Consider the following 22,935-nt stretch of genomic DNA (forward strand, 5'->3'; position numbering starts at 1 on the left):
TTGTTGGAGGTTTATATCAAAGGGTGTGTCGCAAACTATTTTTTTCAAACCAGCGTGGAATGGCGCAATAGACCCTCTTATACATCAATGTTTCCTGACTTTTCTCGCCGCATCCCCACAAGGCAGGCACTCCCTTCCTGCCTCCACCCTAGTCCAAATATGATAACCTACACGGCTTGACCGGAATTTGACACCCATGAGCAGAATTATAAAAGCTGTGTTTAGGCTCTACTAGGCTTCTGGAAATGTATGACAAATTTCAGATCTGTGTACATGCAACCTGTTTGGCAGCTGAACTCAAAATCTAGCTAGTGCTCAGTGTGACATCCTAACTCAATAAAATGAGTGAAACTGATTTGGGTGATAGTAACCCCTGACTAAAGAGGTACCAACCTACAAGACTACGGTAGATAGTCCTTATAGAAGGGAAAATCTTTTCAGAGGGTTTTGGAGGCACAAAACTACTCACAGAACTTTGATACCCCATTTGTAAATTGGTTATTTGGGATAAATCCGAGGCACGGTTTTAGGAAGTAAGGAAGAGAATAATTTAAATCAACATTGACTGAGCCGATTCTTTCGTTTAGGGAAATATTTTAAGCATGTTTAAGTGGACAATGAGAACATTTATGAGCTAGACAGCAGTGAGGAGCTACGTAAACTTCCCTAACATACATGGTCAAAATGCAGTGTAAGATTCTCAATCATTCACCAAGCTACCCAAACCCACCCACCTCTCCCATACCCAGGTACAGTACTGAATGCGGTATTAGTCCTTCACTCCCCTGTCCATGTCAGATCCGTGTTCTTTTTTTTTAGCTTCACTCATAAAATAGTAATGTGTGAAGCCTCACTAACACACATGTGATCTGAAGTTTCATCACTTGACTGTTGTTAATCCTCTTTTGCATCATAGAAGCAACTTAACAAAAAAGTAACTTCCCTTGTATGATGTCAAACGAATGAATAAAACGTAACTATAGCGGCCACGCTCCTTTCTTTATTTACTTTGCCAGCATGATCTGCTTTAACTATAGCAGCCGCGCTCCTTTCTTTATTTACTTTGCCAGTATGGTCCCCTTTGACTATAGCGGCTGCACTACTTTCTTTATTTACTTTGCAACGGCGGTCCACTTTCACTAGCCAATGGCGGCCTCACGGGCGCAAGGGAGGCACACATTTTGCACATAAGTGCGTGGGGCCGCCATAGGCTAGTACTCCGTACTACCGGATCTCCCGTGCCGTGTCCAACACCAAATGCTAGTTTCATTTGTGAACGGAAAATTTGAGAATACAACAATAGTCAATAATACCTTGTTCTATACAGTACTCCATGCTGGGCGAGTCTATAGCCCAAATTAGATAGCATGATATGTATTTGTAAAACACATCTTCACTCCTTGGGGTATCATAACAGATGCCTCTTTTACTCACCTCAATGCTAATTCATTTTATTGACCTCAGAAGGATGAAAGACTAAGGGCCTAATTAAGAGTCTGGCAGTCCCTGGACCGCCAGACTCGCTGGGGCGCAGCGGTGATGGTCCAGACACCGCTACACCAGCACCCCAACCACTATGTCACAACTTTGGCGGTTGGACTGCCATTGCACAGCCACTAGGGAGCCGGCGTTCCCCTGCATTGGCATAGTAATCAGGACCTCAGTATATGCTGGTGGTGCCGCTGTGGCACTGCCATGCATCTTATGAGTTTCAGGACCACCAGTGTGGTCATGAAGGTCTTTACTCCATGAAAAGTCGACGGTCCTGAAACAAAGGTGGCCCTACAGGCACCCCTGTTCTCCATTTACATGGGAATGCATGCAGTGGGCACAACATGTACACCCCTGTGTGCATGCACCCCAGTTCCTCCATGGCATGGACTTTACAGTCCATGCCATGCAGGAACTGTTTTTGGCATTCCCATTGCAGTGCTTGTTTTCAGAAGCACCGCCGTGGGGCGCCCAAAAATTGCTTGCCAGACACAAGAAAACTCGTAATCTGGCGGGTGGTGGGATCAAGGGTTTGGCAGTGAGGGAGCAACCCATCGGCGTGGCGCACCACTCCTGGGCCACCAAACTTGTAATAAGGCCCTAAGTGGAACCACCTGGAGACCAATCTGTGAAAATGTGGTCAAATAAATCCCTAGAGGAGATAAAATAGTTCTCTGAGAAGAATGGAAGGGTAAGCTAACTATGCAATAACCAGACTGGTCACCGACAGATCTATTCAGGTTCCATGTGAAAGCTTTCAACTCACTCAAAGTGGTGATAGAACACATTTGTGTTTTGGGGTGCAGCTATCAAAATTACAATACTGCAGTTATAGAGAGTGTGAAAAATCCCAGCGTCACAAACAATAAGTGTAGCAAATTAGGCACACCCATTCAGAAGGAGAGTGGTAAGGGTTTAGAAGTTAGCTGCTGGTGCAATTTGAAGCACACTGTTACTAATATATTGCTAAAGTATAGTGTGGTAGTGCACTGTCATTTAAAGGCAACACATTTTTCATTGAAATGGCCACTAAATTTGCAGAGATATGCAGTTGCACTGATAAATATATATATGAATCTATATAAAGCCCAAAAATTGCCTTTCAGAGACTATTTATCATTTGCACATCAACAAGTAAAGTGTCTTGATTCAATTAAAACATGCGCTTCATAGTGCTTTCCTAACTGCCATTTTTTTTTAAAATGCATACCGTTCTTTTACAGGTATTTATATTTTATTTAGTGTTTTAAAAAAATGACATCCTATAGCCTAACATATTACACTCCCTGTGCCTCAACAGGATTGATATATTTATATATAGTCCAGTTTCCAAAACCCTCTCAGTTTCAGGCAGAGGAAGAGAAAGAGGTGCCAACTAGAAGATTATAAAAACAAAAGGAGAAATATGACAGAAGACATAACTTGACATTTGATCTCTCGCTTTCAATGTAGAGGAGACGAGGTAAAAAAGCCTCTTTATTTCCCATTCACCTTCTGAAGCTCAGCATATTGACTTTGACGGTGCTGAAGCACCCTCCCCATCCCTACTTTCTAAGCAATCCTTCTGGATAATGACCTCAGCCATTTAAAGATGGCAAGAACAGTAGTGAACAAGGATATCATTTTATTCTATAGGACACATCCTGTAGATGAATAGCACAGGGAAAAAAGCATCACATCCTTAAAAAATAATATCTATTGATGTGTTTTCATAGAAGTACGAAACTGCAGTAAACGAACCTTGAAGGTCAATGGTACCCTTGTAGGAATGGATGTCTTCTTAAACTACGTGCCCTGCAATTATCAATGTCATGTACCAGTCTTGCGATATTCTGTATTACGCATGTAAAAACTTTAGGTGCTCTTGGAACTTTGAGCCCATAACAAGCCAAGCTTTCATGTAACTTCTGCCTTCCACCCTCAATGTACCCAGGATGTGGTATTACGGCGAGAGCTTCCAACTTTGGAGCTGAACAAGATAGGTTCAAGTCTCGGGGTTGGCTCAATATCCTGTAATTCTGGGTAAGTGTGCAGTGCCTAAAAGAAATTAACGTGACCATGTGTAATGTAACCGGTATTCATATGAAGCGCTTTAATACCTCTAGGTTGAGTTGGCACTACATAAAAACTGCAGGAAAAAAACTGGACAAAGAGGTCAAAACAAAGCATTAACATAAAAAGTATAGACAAATAGATGCCATTTAGTGGCTGATTTGTACAAAGTGAAAACGTAAAACCTGGATAAATTGCAGCTTCCCCACAAAAATTGTGTGATCTTTGGCAAATATTTTTTTTTCAGCAAAACTATTTTTCTTCATCTTTCTGCATAAAGCACATTCAAATACATAAATCAGAAAACCAACTATACAAATACCCATTGTGTTTGATGTAATAGACTAACGTTGCTCTATAATGATCTGGGCCGCTGTACTGCTTGATTTTCCTGGCCTTCTTGTGTTGTAGAGCGATCAATATGACTTCAGTCTCTTTCCATCCAAGTCTAAGGACTAGAGTAGTGAATAGGGCCTATCTATTAGACACTTTGACACAATCCCGTGCTCCTACCCATAGATCAGGGCCTACATACATAGCCTAGGGGATAGATTCGTTAGCATCGAGGATAACTTGCCCTATAGTGAGGGTATTTCATGGAGTCGTGCTGAATTCAGGCCTGGTAGGCCTCAGACAGGAGAGACTCCATCTTTCTTTCTGCTCCGGCAGCTTGGGACACTTCTAGAGGGAGGGCGATGTTTTAGTTATGAGGTGTTATTCGCTCGGAGAGAACCGGTTCAGGCCGGCCCTTATCGAAGGAGTGTATTTTTCCCCTGCCGAAGACACTACATCAGGCTGGCCGGCTGGGAACGTGTCCTTGGCACGGGGAGGTACAGGAATTTGGTGGGCGGCAGGTTTCGAGCTGGAAATTTCCATGAGAGAATGCACCTCTATATTAGTGAAAGTCTGAGTTAGATATGGGTACTTGCTTCTAGACCATAGGCGGCATCTGGCCGTTAGCAAAAAAGCTACTACTTATTCCAGGGAAGACAGATGACGAACTTGAATCTAAAGAGGAGAGAGTAGCCGATGAGGAAGAGGTTCCAGTGACTCGGAGAGGGAGAAGGGAGTAGATCCGCGACTGCGGAGGTGTGACTTCCAGGCGAAGCCGAGGCACAGAGAGAGAAGGGAACCTAGATGACCATTGAGCACAGGCTACATACAATTCAGGTGATGTCGACCCCTTTTTCTTTGAAGTGTATAACTTAACCTTTCACTTTCCTTGCAGGTTATATATATATATGATGTATTCTGCGAATGTGCATGTGGCATTTAAATAAAGTATTTAGCTTGTCGTGAGTTAGCATGTGTTGTGTATTTTTGTATAGGAGGATAGCCTATTCTTTTAGTCAGAGTTAACTCAACATGAACAGAGGTTAATCCTGGTCAGGTAAGTGGTAACTGGATGAGGGGGAAACGAGCCCCTCGAACTAGAGAACAGGTTGTGCTCAACTAATAGTCTTTGTGTGATCTGATATATAGTAATCCCGATTCCCCTGTCATGTACTGCGGTAATAATAGGATGAGCTCGTGCTAAGGCTGCCGTCTGGTAGGAGATTCTGGGTCTGACTGAGGCCGCGAGACTGTGTGTGTTGCTGCCGTCTGGGTAGGAGATTCTGGGTCTGACTGAGGCCGCGAGACTATGTGTGTTGCTGCCGGCTGGGTAGGAGATTCTGGGTCTGACTGAGGCCGCGAGACTGTGTGTGTTGCTGCCGTCTGGGTAGGAGATTCTGGGTCTGACTGAGGCCGCGAGACTATGTGTGTTGCTGCCGTCTGGGTAGGAGATTCTGGGTCTGCCTGAGGCCGCGAGACTGTATGTGTTGCTGCCGGCTGGGTAGGAGATTCTGGGTCTGACTGAGGCCGCGAGACTGTGTGTGTTGCTGCCGTCTGGGTAGGAGATTCTGGGTCTGACTGAGGCCGCGAGACTATGTGTGTTGCTGCCGTCTGGGTAGGAGATTCTGGGTCTGCCTGAGGCCGCGAGACTGTGTGTGTTGCTGCCGGCTGGGTAGGAGATTCTGGGTCTGACTGAGGCCGCGAGACTATGTGTGTTGCTGCCGTCTGGGTAGGAGATTCTGGGTCTGCCTGAGGCCGCGAGACTGTGTGTGTTGCTGCCGGCTGGGTAGGAGATTCTGGGTCTGACTGAGGCCGCGAGACTGTGTGTGTTGCTGCCGTCTGGGTAGGAGATTCTGGGTCTGACTGAGGCCGCGAGACTGTGTGTGTTGCTGCCGTCTGGGTAGGAGATTCTGGGTCTGCTGAAGGCCGCGAGACTGTGGTTGGGCTGTGAGGTCTTGATATATATATATATATATATAATAGGAATTCCCTGTCCTTAGGTGGTACATATATATGTGGTCATTTAGGTGTAAAAAGGCCCTAGGGAGGGGGTAACGTTCTGGTTTGGGTCAGAAGGGCTCTGTAGAGCGGGTTCCATCCGATCTGAAAACCCAAGCAGAACATTTGGCGTCACGAACTGTTTACGAAACCTGTGTGCGTTGTCTTTGTCTTGTGTTTGCTTTCAGCGTGTGCGTGGTTTTCTTTTTTATATATTTGCGTGTATAGTTTTTTTCTCTCTTTCTTTCTCTCTTCCTTTTTTTTCTTCTCTTTCTCTGCGTTTCTTTTTCTTACTTTTTCGCGATGTTTTCTAAGAAATCTAAATCTACTCTTAAATTGTCCGTTGATATTCCCGGATGGGATTCAACGCCTTATGGAGCCTTAGCCCGTGAGTGGGCTGACTCTACTGGTCTGAGTGAAAATTGGAACTCTTCTTTGGAGTCAGCGGAACCGGCTGACGTGATTACTTGTTTGCAGACGGCACCTGTATTGAAGGGTGAGGAGGTTCCCGCTTTGGGGCGCAGAGGTTGGGTTATTCTGTCTGCGTATCGGATTCTGCATGAGAGATTGTTGAAATTGCAGATCTCTCTTAAGGATGTGGAGGCACACTTTGTTGAGATTCAGAATTCTAATACTTTATTGCGGTGTCAAAATAAGTTGCTTTCTGACAAACTTGACACTTACCAAACGGTTGCCGAAAGGGCGGCTGTGCGGATTGCTCGTTATAAGTACAAGAACAGGCGTGGTCGAGTTTCGACGCGTAAGGTGCGTCTGGTCGTGGCGAAAGCTGGACTAGATTGGAACCCTGATGAATGGGATGGTAATATCTGGGACTCGACTACGTCTTGTTCCTCGGGTGAGGAGTCTGTCAAGCACGAGTCTTCTCGTTCCCGTCATGAATGTAAGTCTGCTTCTCGCACCTCTGATGGTGCCCCCCGTGATTACGCTCGCTCTTCGGGCGGCATCGATGCTTCTTACACTGATTGTCCCTCTACTAGTACTGCTCGAGCTCCTTGTGATGCTCGTCCCGTGGTCTCTGCGCATCCGGTTTTTCGTCGGAAGTTGCAGCAGTCTCCCAATGCTCCGCAGGGTGTTTCTTTAGACTGTTTAGAAGATTTTACCCAACAAGAAATTAGTGACATTTTGCTGCGCTTTCGGCAGCGGACTGGTGAGGCTTTGCTCACATGGATGGTGCGCCTTTATGAACTAGGCGCTGCTGGTATTATGTTGGATACTGGCGATTGTTTGAAATTTTGTTCTTTGAGTTTGGATTCTACTGTGCAAGATCATTTTCGTAACTATAATGGTGGTGGTCAAATTTCTTTGCTCCAATTGGCGACTGAGGGTTGTAATTTGAAGTATCCTACTGAATCTGACTGGCCTGTCAATGACAAGCCATGGTATACCTTGCGTGATGCTGCGCAACGTCTTAAGGAAGAAGTGATGAAAACGGCTATTTTTCTGGGCACTGCTGACAGGTTGCTTGATGGGATGTTGACTTCTTCTGTGCGAAATCGTATCATTCGCTCTTCTCCTGTTGCCTACAAGCAGGTCATGATGACTTTGTTGATTAACCAGACTGGTAATGTACTATCTACAGTGTTGGAATCGGTACGCCAACTCGGTGAGTTGGGTGACTGGTTTAAACCTGAACGTCAGTCCCGGCCTGACACTCGTACTCCTGGTGAATATAAATTTACTAGACGTGATATCTTTACTGGTCTTTTGGCTGATGGTGTGCGTCGGGAGGACATTGATGGTGAGACTACTGCTCGTTTGTGGGAGATGTTTCGCAAACGGGGCTTGGATCGGAAGGAGGGTGCCCGGCGTGTTCGAACGACTGCGTGTGATCGTGGTTGTTCTGATGGTAGCAGTGATGATGATCGCCGTGGGCGCTCTGATCGTCGTGATGATCGGCGTCCTGTACGTGATCTGTCTCCCCGTCGAGAGCGGGACAGGGAGAGAGAGGGGGAAAAGGAAAGGGGGAGAAATGATCATGCTTACAGCAGACGTAGAGATGATAGGGATCAATCCCCTGAGTTGAGAAGGAGAGAGGATCGACACAGTTTGGCCGATCGAAACCTGCAGTACAATGCAGAGGACAGGAATCCATTTCGTAATAGAGATGGATATGAACAGGAGGTATCGATACCTAAGAAACGTGAGAGTCTTTATCCTGATTTGTCCTGGTACACAGAATGCAGTAAGAATGACTAGGAAATAGGTCAAGCTCCGGTACACAGATGGGCTCACAGAGATAACAGACCCTATGTAGATATTGATATTTATTGGAGACATCGTAATATCCAAAGGGCCCGAGCATTAGTTGATACAGGAGCGGAGGCCACTCTTATTCATGGAAAATCAAAGAAATTTACAGGGCAGCCTTTTACTATTACCGGATTAGGAGGAAAAGAAACCCCTGCAGTTCAAACTTTGCTTGAAATGAGAATAGGTAGAATCCCTAGAAAGGAATATTCTGTATTAGTGGTGCCACTCTTAGAATTCATAATTGGAATTGATATTTTGAAGGGAATGACGTTGCATCTTGATGATGGGTGTTACCAATTTGGAACGACGCATTATATCTCGTCCAGACCTATACGGGTTGGTCGTTTAAGGATGCCCCCTATACAAGTTCCCCAGGCGACCAAAGTGGTTTGTCAGAAGCAGTATCGTATTCCGGGTGGTCATGAAGAGATTAGTACCACCATTCAGGAGTTGGTTGATGCAGGCGTTATAACTCCAGTTACTTCTGCTTGGAATAATCCTGTTTGGCCGGTGCGTAAGAGTGATAATTCTTGGCGCATGACTGTTGATTATCGAGAATTGAACAAACACACGCCCTCTTTGACTGTTGCAGTACCGGATGTTATCACCCTGATTGAAAGAATCCAAACACATCCAGGTACATGGTATGCGTCCATCGATATTGCTAATGCTTTCTTTTCTATTCCAATTGCCCCTGAGTGTCAGGAACAGTTCAGTTTTACGTGGAACGGGCGTCAGATGACGTTCAGAAGTCTTCCTCAGGGCTATGTGCATAGTCCTACGATTTGTCACCGGCTGGTGGCAGAACATTTGGCTGAAGTACCAGTTCATCCCAAAATTCAGATATGTCATTATATTGATGATGTTTTGATCCAAGGCGAAACACAAGAGGATGTTCAGACACAATTAGATAGAGTCATTGAGTGTCTGCGTGGGAAAGGTTGGGAGATCAACCCGGATAAATTACAAGGTCCGTCTCAAGCTGTAAAATTTTTAGGTATTAATTGGCACGAGGGACACCGCGAGGTGATCCCTCAAGTTAAACAGAAGATTCTTGATTTTTCGGTTCCGAGGAATAGGAAGGAAGCCCAGAGCTTCATTGGCTTATTTGGTTTTTGGCGCCAGCATATTCCTCATTTGAGTCAAATATTGGCCCCTTTGTACCGAATTACACGTAAAAAGAATGCATTTGAATGGGGTAAGCAACAGCAAGATGCATTTAGTCTGGCGAAAGAGGCAATTCAACATGCTATGGATCTATGGCCTGTACGTGATGGTGATGTGGATTTGAATGTGTCTGTGCAAGGCCCTTATGCAAATTGGAGTCTATGGCAGAAACAAGGCAGGAGTAAGGTACCGTTAGGGTTTTGGACCAAAAAGCTACCTGATGCTGGTGAGCGTTATACACCCTTTGAGAAACAGCTACTTGCTTGTTATTGGGCTTTGGTGGATACTGAGCAATTGACTTTGGGACATGACATATTTTTGCGTCCTGAAATTCCTATTATGCAGTGGGTTTTGAGTTCACCAAAAACTCATCGAATTGGGCATGCTCAGGAGGCGAGTGTGATTAAATGGAAATGGTACATACAAGACAGGGCACGTGTGGGTCCGAAAGGAGTTGCGTTTTTACATGAGCAAGTGGCGCAAGCACCATCGACTGAGACTGAGAGTGAGTGTTCCGTACCTTTAGAACAGGAGTCCCCTGTCAAGTGGGGTAGATCTTTTGATGATTTGTCCGCTGAGGACAGAAACCATGTTTGGTTCACAGATGGGTCGGCGAAGTTTATTGGAACGACACGGCACTGGAAGGCGGTGTCTTATAATCCGATCACACAGAAACTGTTGAGCACAACTGGTGAAGGGAAGAGTAGCCAATTTGCCGAGCTTTACGCTGTTTACCAAGTTTTGAAACAGGAGTTACCTGGTACATGTCATATCTTCACCGATTCCTGGTCCACTGCCAATGGACTGGCTGTTTGGTTGCCGACCTGGCATTCCCATAATTGGAGGTTACACTCCAAAGAATTGTGGGGAAAAGAGTTATGGCAAGAGATTTGGGAGATGCTCCCACAGAGTACTGTTACCATCTTCCATGTGGATGCTCACACCCCAATAGACTCCCTTGACAAATTTTTTCATAACATTGCAGATGAAAAATCTAAAATTGCTGAGGCAGTGGTGGACAGACAAGATCCTGATATTGCGGGATTGGCGAAATGGGCACACCAGAAGGCAGGACACTTTGGAGAGAAGGCCACTAGCAGGTGGGCTGCTGATAGAGGAATTTATATTCCCCTGGATCTAATCAAAAATGTTATCTTACATTGTCCCGTCTGTCAACATATCAGACAGCGTAAGGTACCCCAAATTGTTAGAGGCCATTTACATCGCGGGAAACTGCCCGCTCAAATTTGGCAGATTGATTACATCGGGCCCCTTCCCATGAGTAGAAATTGTCAATATGTTTGCACAATTGTCGATACATATAGTGGCTTGCTGGTAGCTCTTCCATGTAAGCAAGCCACCCAATTGAATACCATAAAAACATTAGAATTGATTATGATGTATTATGGTGTGCCATTCCAAATTCAATCTGATAATGCATCCCATTTTCGTGGAAGATTGGTACAGGAATTCTGTGTGGAAAATAATATTGAATGGATATTTCATATACCCTATTACCCGCAGGCCTCAGGCCTGGTGGAGAGATTGAATGGCCTGCTAAAGGATCAGTTACGAAAGTTAACAGATGACAAGTATAAAAATTGGCGAGACTTTTTACCCCAAGCACTATTGATCCTGAATAATCGTCCTTTTTTAAATGCTGAATCTCCGCTTATGCGTTTGTTTCCCCCAAATGTTGAGACTATGCCTAATGTAATCAATGAAACTGTGATGTATTGGGAAATTACTCCCGGAGCTCTGGCTCCATGCAGAGCGACCCCAGGGTCGGCAGGTTTAGACTTGCATGCTATGGATGACACCGTTCTGGAAAGTAAAAATCGGGTCATCATTGCTACCGGTGTTGGTATTCATATACCACCGGGGAATTTTGGATTGATCGCCCCTAGATCGGGGCTGGCTGTAAAAGGCATCCAGGTGCTTGGAGGAGTTATCGACAGCGACTATCAGGGAGAGATTAAGGTACTTCTGCTAAATAGCAGTGAGATTGACTTGCTGATACATCGTACTGACCGAGTGGCTCAATTACTCATTATGCCTGTTTTCAGTGGTGAAATAATGAAAGGCACTGCCCCAACTTTGCTAACTGTACGTGGCCAGAAAGGCTTTGGCTCTACGGATAACCCTGGGGCCAAGGTTTGGGTGCAATCGCCTAAGAATCCCCCTGAACAAGCAGAGGTTATTGCCACCGGTCAGGATAATACCATTTTGGTTATGAGGCCAGGGAAAGATAGCTGGGAAGCTGTCCCAGCTGATAAATGTTATTTACGAGAATGATTAATGCCTGTATTTGGTTCTTTTTCAGATCATTCTTTGGATTGTTGCTGCAGGATGTGCCGGCATTGGACTCCCTTCGGACTACTTCGGCGAGAGAGAAGGGATCCCATCAACCCGGGATGAACTGGGAACCCGAGTGTTGCGTTCCTTCAATGCGTGGGATTCATCATCGAACTTTTGGACCTTACTGGCCAAAAGAGTAACTGATGCCCCTCACTTCTGTTTGACACCGATGAGATCTGTGCACGATATTCTTGCGACCTGCCTAGTTGCTGTCCCCGCCTCGCTGGAGACTTTAATCAGTATCTTTAACATTTCGAAGGCTCGTCCGAATATTATTCTGGGTGATTTTGCTACCCATGTATATTGTCCTTTGTGTACTGAACTGCCGAATGAGCAACTCCCCATCCAGTCCCAAATAATTACGTATAATATTACACAAGGTGACCTATGCTTCTTTCTTACATGTAATCCTAATGCAATTTCTGAATGCCTACGCCTCAAGTTAAGGGGCGCCACTTCCTTTACACCTCACGAACGAACTTTGTGTTTCCAGAGGACACCGACGACATGTGTCTCAGTCCAGAACAATATGACTTGCAATAGTTTGGTAGTTACTCCCAGTCACTATCGTGCGATGTTGCTACCTGCCGGATGGCTTTTCTCATGTGGTAATACTTCCTGGCCATATGTCCCCGCAAACATTTCCGGAGGCCCGTGTGCCATTACTAGATTGAGTTTATTAATGTTTTCATCACATCCAAATGCCAACTCTCGTGTGCTTCGAGATACAGTGATGTTACCAGAGGATTGTGACTCATCTTTGCATTTATATTCCAAGTCTGAATACCTTAGCCTAGCTGTTTCAATTATTGGTGTTCCTGCTTTGGCGGTTTACAATGCCAAATCCATTGGGAAAATGGCTTGCTGGATGGTTAAATCTATTAATCATACTTCTACAGTCTTGTCTGACTTGCTATTAGACGCCCAGGGTGAACGTAGGGCCATTTTGCAAAATAGAGCAGCCATTGATTATCTTTTGCTTAAACATGGACATGGTTGCTCAGATTTTGAAGGCCTCTGCTGTTTTAACTTATCTGATCATACACAATCCATTCGTACACACATAGATAAATTGCATGACTTAACCGATGAAGTTAGAAAACACATTGATCAGGGCTGGTTTGACTGGCTCTTTAATTGGTTACCGGACATGCATATGCTACGCTACATATTAGGTGGCATTTTGATTGCTATTGCTGTTTTGATTTCTATCTGTTCTTTTATTCAGTGTATCCCTTCACTGCTTCAATTCTGCACATCTGGTACTAGACATAGATCGGTTAGTTTTGTTTCATATTATTCTTCCACCGATGTTAGTTCTGTTTAATGTATGTATAATAGACTGAAGTCAAGGGTGAAATGTACTGCTTGATTTTCCTGGCCTTCTTGTGTTGTAGAGCGATCAATATGACTTCAGTCTCTTTCCATCCAAGTCTAAGGACTAGAGTAGTGAATAGGGCCTATCTATTAGACACTTTGACACGATCCCGTGCTCCTACCCATAGATCAGGGCCTACATACATAGCCTAGGGGATAGATTCGTTAGCATCGAGGATAACTTGCCCTATAGTGAGGGTATTTCATGGAGTCGTGCTGAATTCAGGCCTGGTAGGCCTCAGACAGGAGAGACTCCATCTTTCTTTCTGCTCCGGCAGCTTGGGACACTTCTAGAGGGAGGGCGATGTTTTAGTTATGAGGTGTTATTCGCTCGGAGAGAACCGGTTCAGGCCGGCCCTTATCGAAGGAGTGTATTTTTCCCCTGCCGAAGACACTACATCAGGCCGGCCGGCTGGGAACGTGTCCTTGGCACGGGGAGGTACAGGAATTTGGTGGGCGGCAGGTTTCGAGCTGGAAATTTCCATGAGAGAATGCACCTCTATATTAGTGAAAGTCTGAGTTAGATATGGGTACTTGCTTCTAGACCATAGGCGGCATCTGGCCGTTAGCAAAAAAGCTACTACTTATTCCAGGGAAGACAGATGACGAACTTGAATCTAAAGAGGAGAGAGTAGCCGATGAGGAAGAGGTTCCAGTGACTCGGAGAGGGAGAAGGGAGTAGATCCGCGACTGCGGAGGTGTGACTTCCAGGCGAAGCCGAGGCACAGAGAGAGAAGGGAACCTAGATGACCATTGAGCACAGGCTACATACAATTCAGGTGATGTCGACCCCTTTTTCTTTGAAGTGTATAACTTAACCTTTCACTTTCCTTGCAGGTTATATATATATATGATGTATTCTGCGAATGTGCATGTGGCATTTAAATAAAGTATTTAGCTTGTCGTGAGTTAGCATGTGTTGTGTATTTTTGTATAGGAGGATAGCCTATTCTTTTAGTCAGAGTTAACTCAACATGAACAGAGGTTAATCCTGGTCAGGTAAGTGGTAACTGGATGAGGGGGAAACGAGCCCCTCGAACTAGAGAACAGGTTGTGCTCAACTAATAGTCTTTGTGTGATCTGATATATAGTAATCCCGATTCCCCTGTCATGTACTACGGTAATAATAGGATGAGCTTGTGCTAAGGCTGCCGTCTGGTAGGAGATTCTGAGTCTGACTGAGGCCGCGAGACTGTGTGTGTTGCTGCCGTCTGGGTAGGAGATTCTGGGTCTGACTGAGGCCGCGAGACTATGTGTGTTGCTGCCGGCTGGGTAGGAGATTCTGGGTCTGACTGAGGCCGCGAGACTGTGTGTGTTGCTGCCGTCTGGGTAGGAGATTCTGGGTCTGACTGAGGCCGCGAGACTATGTGTGTTGCTGCCGTCTGGGTAGGAGATTCTGGGTCTGCCTGAGGCCGCGAGACTGTATGTGTTGCTGCCGGCTGGGTAGGAGATTCTGGGTCTGACTGAGGCCGCGAGACTGTGTGTGTTGCTGCCGTCTGGGTAGGAGATTCTGGGTCTGACTGAGGCCGCGAGACTATGTGTGTTGCTGCCGTCTGGGTAGGAGATTCTGGGTCTGCCTGAGGCCGCGAGACTGTGTGTGTTGCTGCCGGCTGGGTAGGAGATTCTGGGTCTGACTGAGGCCGCGAGACTATGTGTGTTGCTGCCGTCTGGGTAGGAGATTCTGGGTCTGCCTGAGGCCGCGAGACTGTGTGTGTTGCTGCCGGCTGGGTAGGAGATTCTGGGTCTGACTGAGGCCGCGAGACTGTGTGTGTTGCTGCCGTCTGGGTAGGAGATTCTGGGTCTGACTGAGGCCGCGAGACTGTGTGTGTTGCTGCCGTCTGGGTAGGAGATTCTGGGTCTGCTGAAGGCCGCGAGACTGTGGTTGGGCTGTGAGGTCTTGATATATATATATATATATATAATAGGAATTCCCTGTCCTTAGGTGGTACATATATATGTGGTCATTTAGGTGTAAAAAGGCCCTAGGGAGGGGGTAACGTTCTGGTTTGGGTCAGAAGGGCTCTGTAGAGCGGGTTCCATCCGATCTGAAAACCCAAGCAGAACAGCCGCATACAGGGTCCACGAGACAACTGTCTTGCCTGTAGGTTCACTAATGGCACTATCTCCAGTGTGAGGTCGGGGCAGGTATGACTCTAAGCTCATGTTTAAATTTTAATAAGTACTTCTCAGTGCAGGGCTACACTATAACATATTAGAACATTGGAATGTTGGGAGCTCCATTGAAAACAATGGAGCGCTCCGGGCTTATAATGGCTGGTATAAGCCCGGAGCACCAACATTCCAATGTGTCTTTGTTCACAGCTCTGGCTGTGAACAAAGACTTCAGGGAGCCTGAGGGGATTTCAATCCCCTCGCGCGCCCTGAAGGCTTTGTTTTGTTAGAACATTCTGCCCTCTAGTGGCAGAATGTTCTAATAGCCTTATAGCCCTTCGTAGCAGGGTTATACCGGCTTTTAAAGTCCCTCTGCTTTGTTAAAGTCCCTCGCCTTCGGCTCGGGCCTTTAACGCTGCAGCGGGCCTTTAACAGCCGGTATAGCCCTATAAGGCTTTATTAATGTCAGTGTGAGGTGCTTGCAGGAATGACTTGAAGCTCATGTTAAATTTGAATAGGTACTGCTCAGTGCAGCGCTACATTATGACAGTCAGTAGTGGCCGGCATGGAGCTCGGGTGGAGGGGGGGGATCAATAATCCATAAAAAAAATGTTAAAACCTATTTTACGCAGGGTCCTGCATCTTCTCCTCTCCTGCTCCAGCATGAACAGGAAGCAGGCAGCCAGGCTCCCTCCCCTCAACCAATTACAAGCGTTGTGATTGGTCGGGGTGGCGCTTAGCCAGGGCTAGAGGGGTGGGCATGTTCTCCATGCAGACTGCATGGAGAAGGGCAGAGTGCGCATAACTGGTTTGCGTGGCAAGAGGGGGCCGACTAAACAGTCTTTGCGCACTCAGGAGTGGGCAAACCACTCCTCCCCGGCCCTGCTCGGAGAGCAGAGCAGGTACGCCCGCTATGCGCAAAAGCAAACTCCCCTAGCGGAGGGGCCACCCCTGATTAATATCAAAGCTTCCATATGTTAAAGAAATTTAAAAAATGAATTTTGAAGTGTCTGTGTCGTATTTTATGTGATGTCTGTTGCATGCTTTACTTAGCAAACATTTTCAGGATTCGGCACGAGCATGGGCTCTAAAACCCAAGCCAGAGCCTTCAATCAGCTCTGGGGCTCTCCCTGTTAATTGGTGAGCTCGCACATCTCTACCCCCAAACCACTCCGCTCAATTTCAGTTTTAAAGACTGAAAAAAAATGGCAATGTGGAGGAAGAACTTAACAGGTGCCTTTTCCGTAGACTCTTCTTCCGTCACCGGCTGGGCCAAAGGTCATGTTTGTGTGGGCCTGGCCCACCCGGCCCCCATGCTAGAACCAGGCCTGTTCATAAGGTCTGAAATGTCCCACAAAAACGCACTACACAAATGGGAAGGTTTCACAAAAGCAAACTGAAAATTTAGCAGATATCTATCCGAGACATCGGCCTTTCACTGCGACTGACCCAATCATGAGCACCTGCCTAGTACCCCCTGGGGCACCCCGCTGTCCCCCCTCCCCCATAATAGGTTACCCAAATGACACACACAAGACAGTTGGTGTTGGGTAACAATGCTGCAGGTTTATTACATAATTCCAGAATATGTAATGGGTGGGTTATCTTACGGGCGATCCAAGAGCAGGCAATCAACTGGGTCGCCTGCCCGCCTGATGAGCCGGGCAGCGCGGGAGCGATGCCCGCCGTTGCTGCCCTCCAGGTGATTCTTTCTACGATCACATGCCGTTGGTAATTCTACTCACGCCCCCCCTCTCGGGGCGGAGCGTCGCATAGCAAGCCCCCGGTTGTTCAGGCCCACAACCGCCCGCAGGACTAGCAGGGCGCCGACACGGCTTCCGGGACCTCCCTTGAGGCTCCTCGGTTTTGGCTCAGGCACCCCCTATGGTGCCGCGCAGAGGTACCCTTTGTACCGGCCTGCTTCCAGATCGCCCTGTAACTCCGCCTGCAACGAAAAAGAAAACATTGCAACGCTCAGAAACCTGTAACTATTACCTACCACTACCTTCAGCCCCAGTATGTAGATCTACAGAAACATGGCAACATAAGGGGATTGCAATTATTCAAACACTACTATGGTATGAGCTCTGGCATAATCAAGGAGGCTATATCAGAGCTCTTATATAATTAGATTGCTACCATAATGTGTCGCTGCACTACATGGCACCAAAGGGGCAAGTGGATTTTGTTACAGGACAAGTAGATTTATGAAGCGTCCTGCCCGATGGACAAGTAGATATTTTATTTAGTTCCACACCCCTGTTTGTGTCCGTGTTGTTACAACAGATAATCAAACAAATGGTATATCCCAAGACTCTGAGTTGGGTAGCTTTTGATTAGGAAATTGGTTTGTAAATGGAGATAAAGCAGTCCTGGTAATATGCCTAAAGCAATGCCCAGTCAATATAAAGCACTATTATGTGCAACTAAAGCCGCTTTCATTCCTGGAAAAAAAATTATCGTTCTATTGTGAGCCTATTTCTGTGGTCTTGTCATTCATGTTGCACGAATGTTGTTCCTCAGACAGTGTCTGCTCCCAAGCTCTTTGTGACAAGCTGGCCACCTCTTTCTAAGATTGTCGATCCTATATATGAACGCATCGTCTAATTTTCCCCGAAAGTATGGTCTGTTCCCTTATCCTGCTACTAATGGTTCGCACAAGGAACAGTTTTGCAAGAGGTGCCACTGGATGATGTTTGGAAATTTCTCATTAATCTCAAGTTCCCTGGAAGACCCATATCCAGTTCCCATAATTTACTCATTAGTGCCTGGCCTTCTGCTAATACTATCCCGTGTTATCAATTACTCTTTTAGTAAAATAACGGTTTCCAACATATGCAAGAAGGGGATTGTAATTCCTCTTCCAAAGAAATCAGATCTGGATCCCAGTGACCCTAAAAGTATAGGCCTATTATGTACCAGTTGTCTCTGAAACCATGGAACAGAATCTAGCTGAATAGCAATATTTCATTATTTATTGTATCAATACACTTGGTCGATCAAAGGAGGGCTTCCAATTGAGATACAATACCAAGTCAGTGTTGGTCGCGATGCTTGATACATTTCAATCCATTCCAAATCAGACTCCTTGCTTTCCTGGTGCTTTTCAACCTGTCAGCTGCCTTCAATACAGTTTATCATTCCATCTTGTTGGATTGCCCGAGAGGTGTGTGACTGGCGTCTACGGCCACTGATTGACGGGCCGGACGCAAGTTGTGTTGCTGTCTCTGTTCCGGTCAGCAGAATTTAATATTGACTATCTTCCATCTTGTTCATTATTTATGTGCAACCTTTTTGGGGCACGGATCCATAGCTCCAGGTTTAAAATCTTGTCCTAGGTCCATGACACCCAACTACAGCCAATCCTCCCTCCCAGGACCTTGATGACAGACTGAGAAACCGTTTCTTTAAATAGTGCATTCTTGGATGTCAGATTATCTCTCAAAATGAGTGGCAGTAAGAGTGTTAGAGATATGTCTTTCTGGTCCAAAAGACTGTGCTCTTCCTGCAACTCCCAACCTTACATGCCACATATCTAGGGGTTTGATTTAATTAAAATGTACATTTCGACATCCATACAATTTCAGAAAATCTGAACATCTTACTTCCTTCTTGTAATGACCTGGTTCTTGGAGCACTGGGCATTCGGAGCTTACTGGGCTCCGGTGCATCTTATGGACTCGTTTACAATTGGTGTCCTGGTACCACTGTACTCTGGCCACAAAACTATATGACCGAGTACTTCTCTCAAGCACTCCACTCTCTCAGGGTAGCGTGGCAGCAGGTGGAAGCTTCCTCAAGGAGTCAAGGCTGGTCACACACCTCAAAGTACAGCTTGCCCACTAATATGAACTATTAAAATCAATGTCAGTTACTTCTTAACTTTATAAAGGAAAGCACTTTAATAAACACAAGAAAAATATTCCACACATAAAACCTAGATGCGCAGTGAAGACCAGCAGTCGCGACGACCCTCTGGGCCAGAATTCTGATGCCTAACAGTGTTATAGCACCAAGATATTAAGCACTATAAGACCAGTTAACATTGGAATACACAGTCGGTGTTGCACATGCTTACTCTTCAAAGCTAAAGCAATAAATAGCACTGATGTTTGGCTTCAGTAGTTGATATGAACCCAAATGTTCTGGTCTGCACTCTCTCCACCCACCAAAAGCAAGAGAATTCCCACTCTTCCTTGGAGAGGACACTGCTCTCACGGGGTCAGGTGTTTGATGATTTGTGGTAAGTGTCTAGGCACAACAACTGGAATCCTACCAGTCCAGAAGCCACTGTGTTAATTAATAATCCAGTCGTCAAAAGTTGAGTAGAAACGTAGTTTATTAGAGCAAATGCAGCCCCACAGGAAAGCATCCAACTCCGTCAATGGTAAGCTTCAACTGCCCACCAGAGAAGCGGCGCGGACCCAAGACTCCAGAATAGAGTTAGAATGAAGGGCCCATGCTCAGAACATAATAACATCAGACACAACACATCTTCCCCCTTTAAACAAAAAAAATAAAAAGCTTATTTTAAAAAAATGCCACAAGTAAAAGCATAAGTAGAACATCCACAGAGTGCAAAGACGGAGAGTAATCCTTGGAGAAGTCCTCAGGCTGAGCAGTAAACAAAGTAAATCCAGCCGTGAGGAATTGAATCCCCCCACCCCCCAAAAATCCAATAAAACGAGATGCATATGTAGGTTCGTATGGTGGTGCTGCCGAATCCCGGATCGTCGCCAAGCTTAAGTAATAATCCAGTTGTCAAGAATGAGTAGAAACGTAGTTTATTAGAGCAAATGCAGCACCACAGGAAAGCATCCCACTCCGTCAATGGTAAGCTTCAACTGCCCACCAGAGATGCTGCTCGGACCCAAGACTGTAGACTAGAGTTAGAATGAAGGTCCCGTGCTCAGAACATAATAACATCATACACAACACACTGGTCTAGCTATAGAAGGGTAGTTGCTGGTCAAGATGCCAGTACAAGATGACTTGTCAGAAGGGGGCAGGAGCCTGGACCTCAGAGCCCACTTGCCTCTGTCCTGAGTTTCTAGTGGCAGGCCACCCAAAGGGAAGGTGCTACTGATGCATGGCGAGAAAGAGCAACATCTAGAGACTGTGTAAGTCCTGAGTCTGTGGGCAGGGGTTCAAATAGTATATTCTTCAATATGGCGATCCTGCCACAGACTGTAACTGGAAGGCCGCCAAAGGCTCCTAAACACATTGGAGGGGTCAAGGACAATGCAGTTTCACCTTAATCGAATATAAGGAGGTTTCCTCGATGTTTATGTGCAACAGTTTTCTTTACCTCAAGCAGCTGCTGAGTCTCATTGGCTTCAGAGTGGTTGTTCTGCCGCAGGCGACTCTCACGGGTCCTTACAGATAGTTGTTTTTTGTGCTGGGCTTCTGTGAATTCCTTCTCCTTACCTCAGAGTGGCAAATTCATTTCCACAGGCCCATCCGTCACAGAAACACCTTCCCAAACCCAGTCCATATTCCCAAGTGTGGCACGGTGCATGTCAATCCACAGTGGATTCCACACCAAGATGTCTACTTCCCTAATCACCCTGGTGAGTAGCACCTCTCAGGAAACAAGTGAAATGTTGAAAGACCCACTAGCCATCAATGCCATGCTTTCACCATTTTGTGAATGACGAGCTGATCAAATCATCTGTGTACTACTTGTGAATGTCTGCTTCACCTCAAATCCTTTATGCATGTTTTCCTGAATGTCACTGCATGGGGGGAGGATGTGCTGTCCTCTGCCTATGTCTATGGTACCTGTACCCACTATAGCCATGATGGAATGTTAATCCGCTTCAGACAACGGGTCCCTGGCTCAGGAGATTACCAAAAACAAAGTGAGGGTCAGCAGGAAGTCTGACCTAAAGGCAGATAAGGTGTATTTTCACCCCAGCCTGCTGAGCTCCTGCATGGCCTGGGGAGGGTCACAATGGAGCTGGAATGTCCAGTTGAAGAGATACCAGCTCTGTTTCCACTACAAAACAATGGCTCACTAATCCATTCTCACTGGTGAACACATTCAGTCTCAACACACATCCCAGACATAGGAGGCCATCAGACCCCAGGCAAGAGAGGCTGCACAGGAGGGAGCTGGGGCTAGTCGTACCTTTGACTATAGGTTAATGCTGCTGCCACTGTCCTACTACAGCCTGAGTAGATAACACAGTAGCTACTCTGTAAAAGCGGGATGCACTTCCATGTCTCTTCAACCTCAGCACTAATCTCTGTGATCACTAGCATGTAAATAGAGAGACCCCTAGTGAACACATGTGATTGTCGTATTACTGAGGTAAATTCCAAAAACTAAAGCAACCATCTAGTGACTTGCTAGAAGATCAACACAAGGCAGGGAAGCAGGCTTTTCAAAGCCATTTAGAACACACTTCTTGCAAACTTTAGGGAAAATCCTTCCCTTTTTTGCCTAAAGTAAAATGATCCTAGGCCATAGGATTGCTGATTCTATCCCACTGGGACTGTGGGAACAACATTTAAATTGTACTCCCCAGAAAACAACAAAGGAAATTAGTGTCCTCAAATCACAGCGGTCCACTTGGTACACGACCTATGTAAGTATAAACATGTCTCCGAAGCTCGTCTGTCGCTACATTTAATACTGATTATGCAAAGGGTCCATCACATGGTGCAGTGTTTCGGACTGGGCCAAAGTGTCTTTCGTTCTAGCTGTCCAGTTTGCCCCGTCCCGCACTATACCATCTGGATCTTACTCTCCTCTGAAGATCCTTCGGTCAAGAAAGCATAATGCGATGGAAGAGCCTTCACAGTATTGGGGGCAAACTCCAGAATGTTCTTCACTATCACTAGCATGTAACATTGGAGCATTATGTCTATTGTAAAGCATTGAAGTTTTTTTTGTGAACTTCTATACAGATCTTTCTCTGGTGTCTTTTGTTTTTGGCTGCTTTTGTCAGGTCCTTGGTAACAGGTTAGTTGTCTTTTAGCTTTTATTTATTTTTTGTGCAATGATGCGTACTGTGATGTGCACTTCAGAAGAAATAAACAGAAACAACTTGACAGCTATTATAAATACATGGGTTGATACTGATATAGTAGCAAATAGAACTATGACATTTCTGGAGTTTTGGAGTTTTGGGAGAGGAAGTTTACTTAGAAAATGCTCTTAACATGCGTAGAAATTCTTTCATTAAAAATGGTTGCTATTGATGGTAAGATTACAGATACTTTCAGCTAAACTTGGATTGTTGTTGGTTATGTCTGTTTTTCAGATTCATCGAAAACATCGTGACATGTGCACCATCTTTTTGGGTCGCACCTCTGTTGTGGTACTCAACGGTTACCAGGTGGTCAAGGAGGCCTTGGTGCAATCTGCTGTGGAGTTTGCAGGCCGACCAGTTATGCCCATTCTGGACTGGATTCTTCATGGTCGAGGTGCGTTCTAAACCTCTATTATCTCTTATATTAAAGAGCAATGTTGAACTAACACACCTTCCTGCTGGATTCTCTCCAGCTCTGTATTATTTATTATGAAAACCCATTTACTCCAGTGTCACCAGTTTAGCATCCATTACTACCTGTGTGATACTGGGAAACATTGCACTCCCTGTGCATTACATGAACCGCACAAATCATGCAGAGACTGACACAGTGTGCTTTGTCGGTCTTAACCTAACCAAGGACTAAATAATGGAATTACGGAAAAAAAGGTATACCAGTATTGCACAATGCATATTTATTTCGTCCATGTCATACTGTTAATGTTGCTGTCTCACCAGA

The 22,935-nt window shown here is 45.7% G+C and overlaps 1 pseudogene; it reads left to right on the forward strand.

Moving 5' to 3' along the window:
• The window catches only part of LOC146770976 (cytochrome P450 2J2-like), a 68,261-nt pseudogene that overhangs the window by 25,741 nt on the left and 19,585 nt on the right, over window positions 1–22,935 (forward strand).

The sequence above is a fragment of the Triturus cristatus genome, unplaced genomic scaffold (assembly GCF_964204655.1).
Source record: "Triturus cristatus unplaced genomic scaffold, aTriCri1.1 SCAFFOLD_742, whole genome shotgun sequence".
In the NCBI taxonomy this organism is placed as follows: Eukaryota; Metazoa; Chordata; class Amphibia; order Caudata; family Salamandridae; genus Triturus; species Triturus cristatus.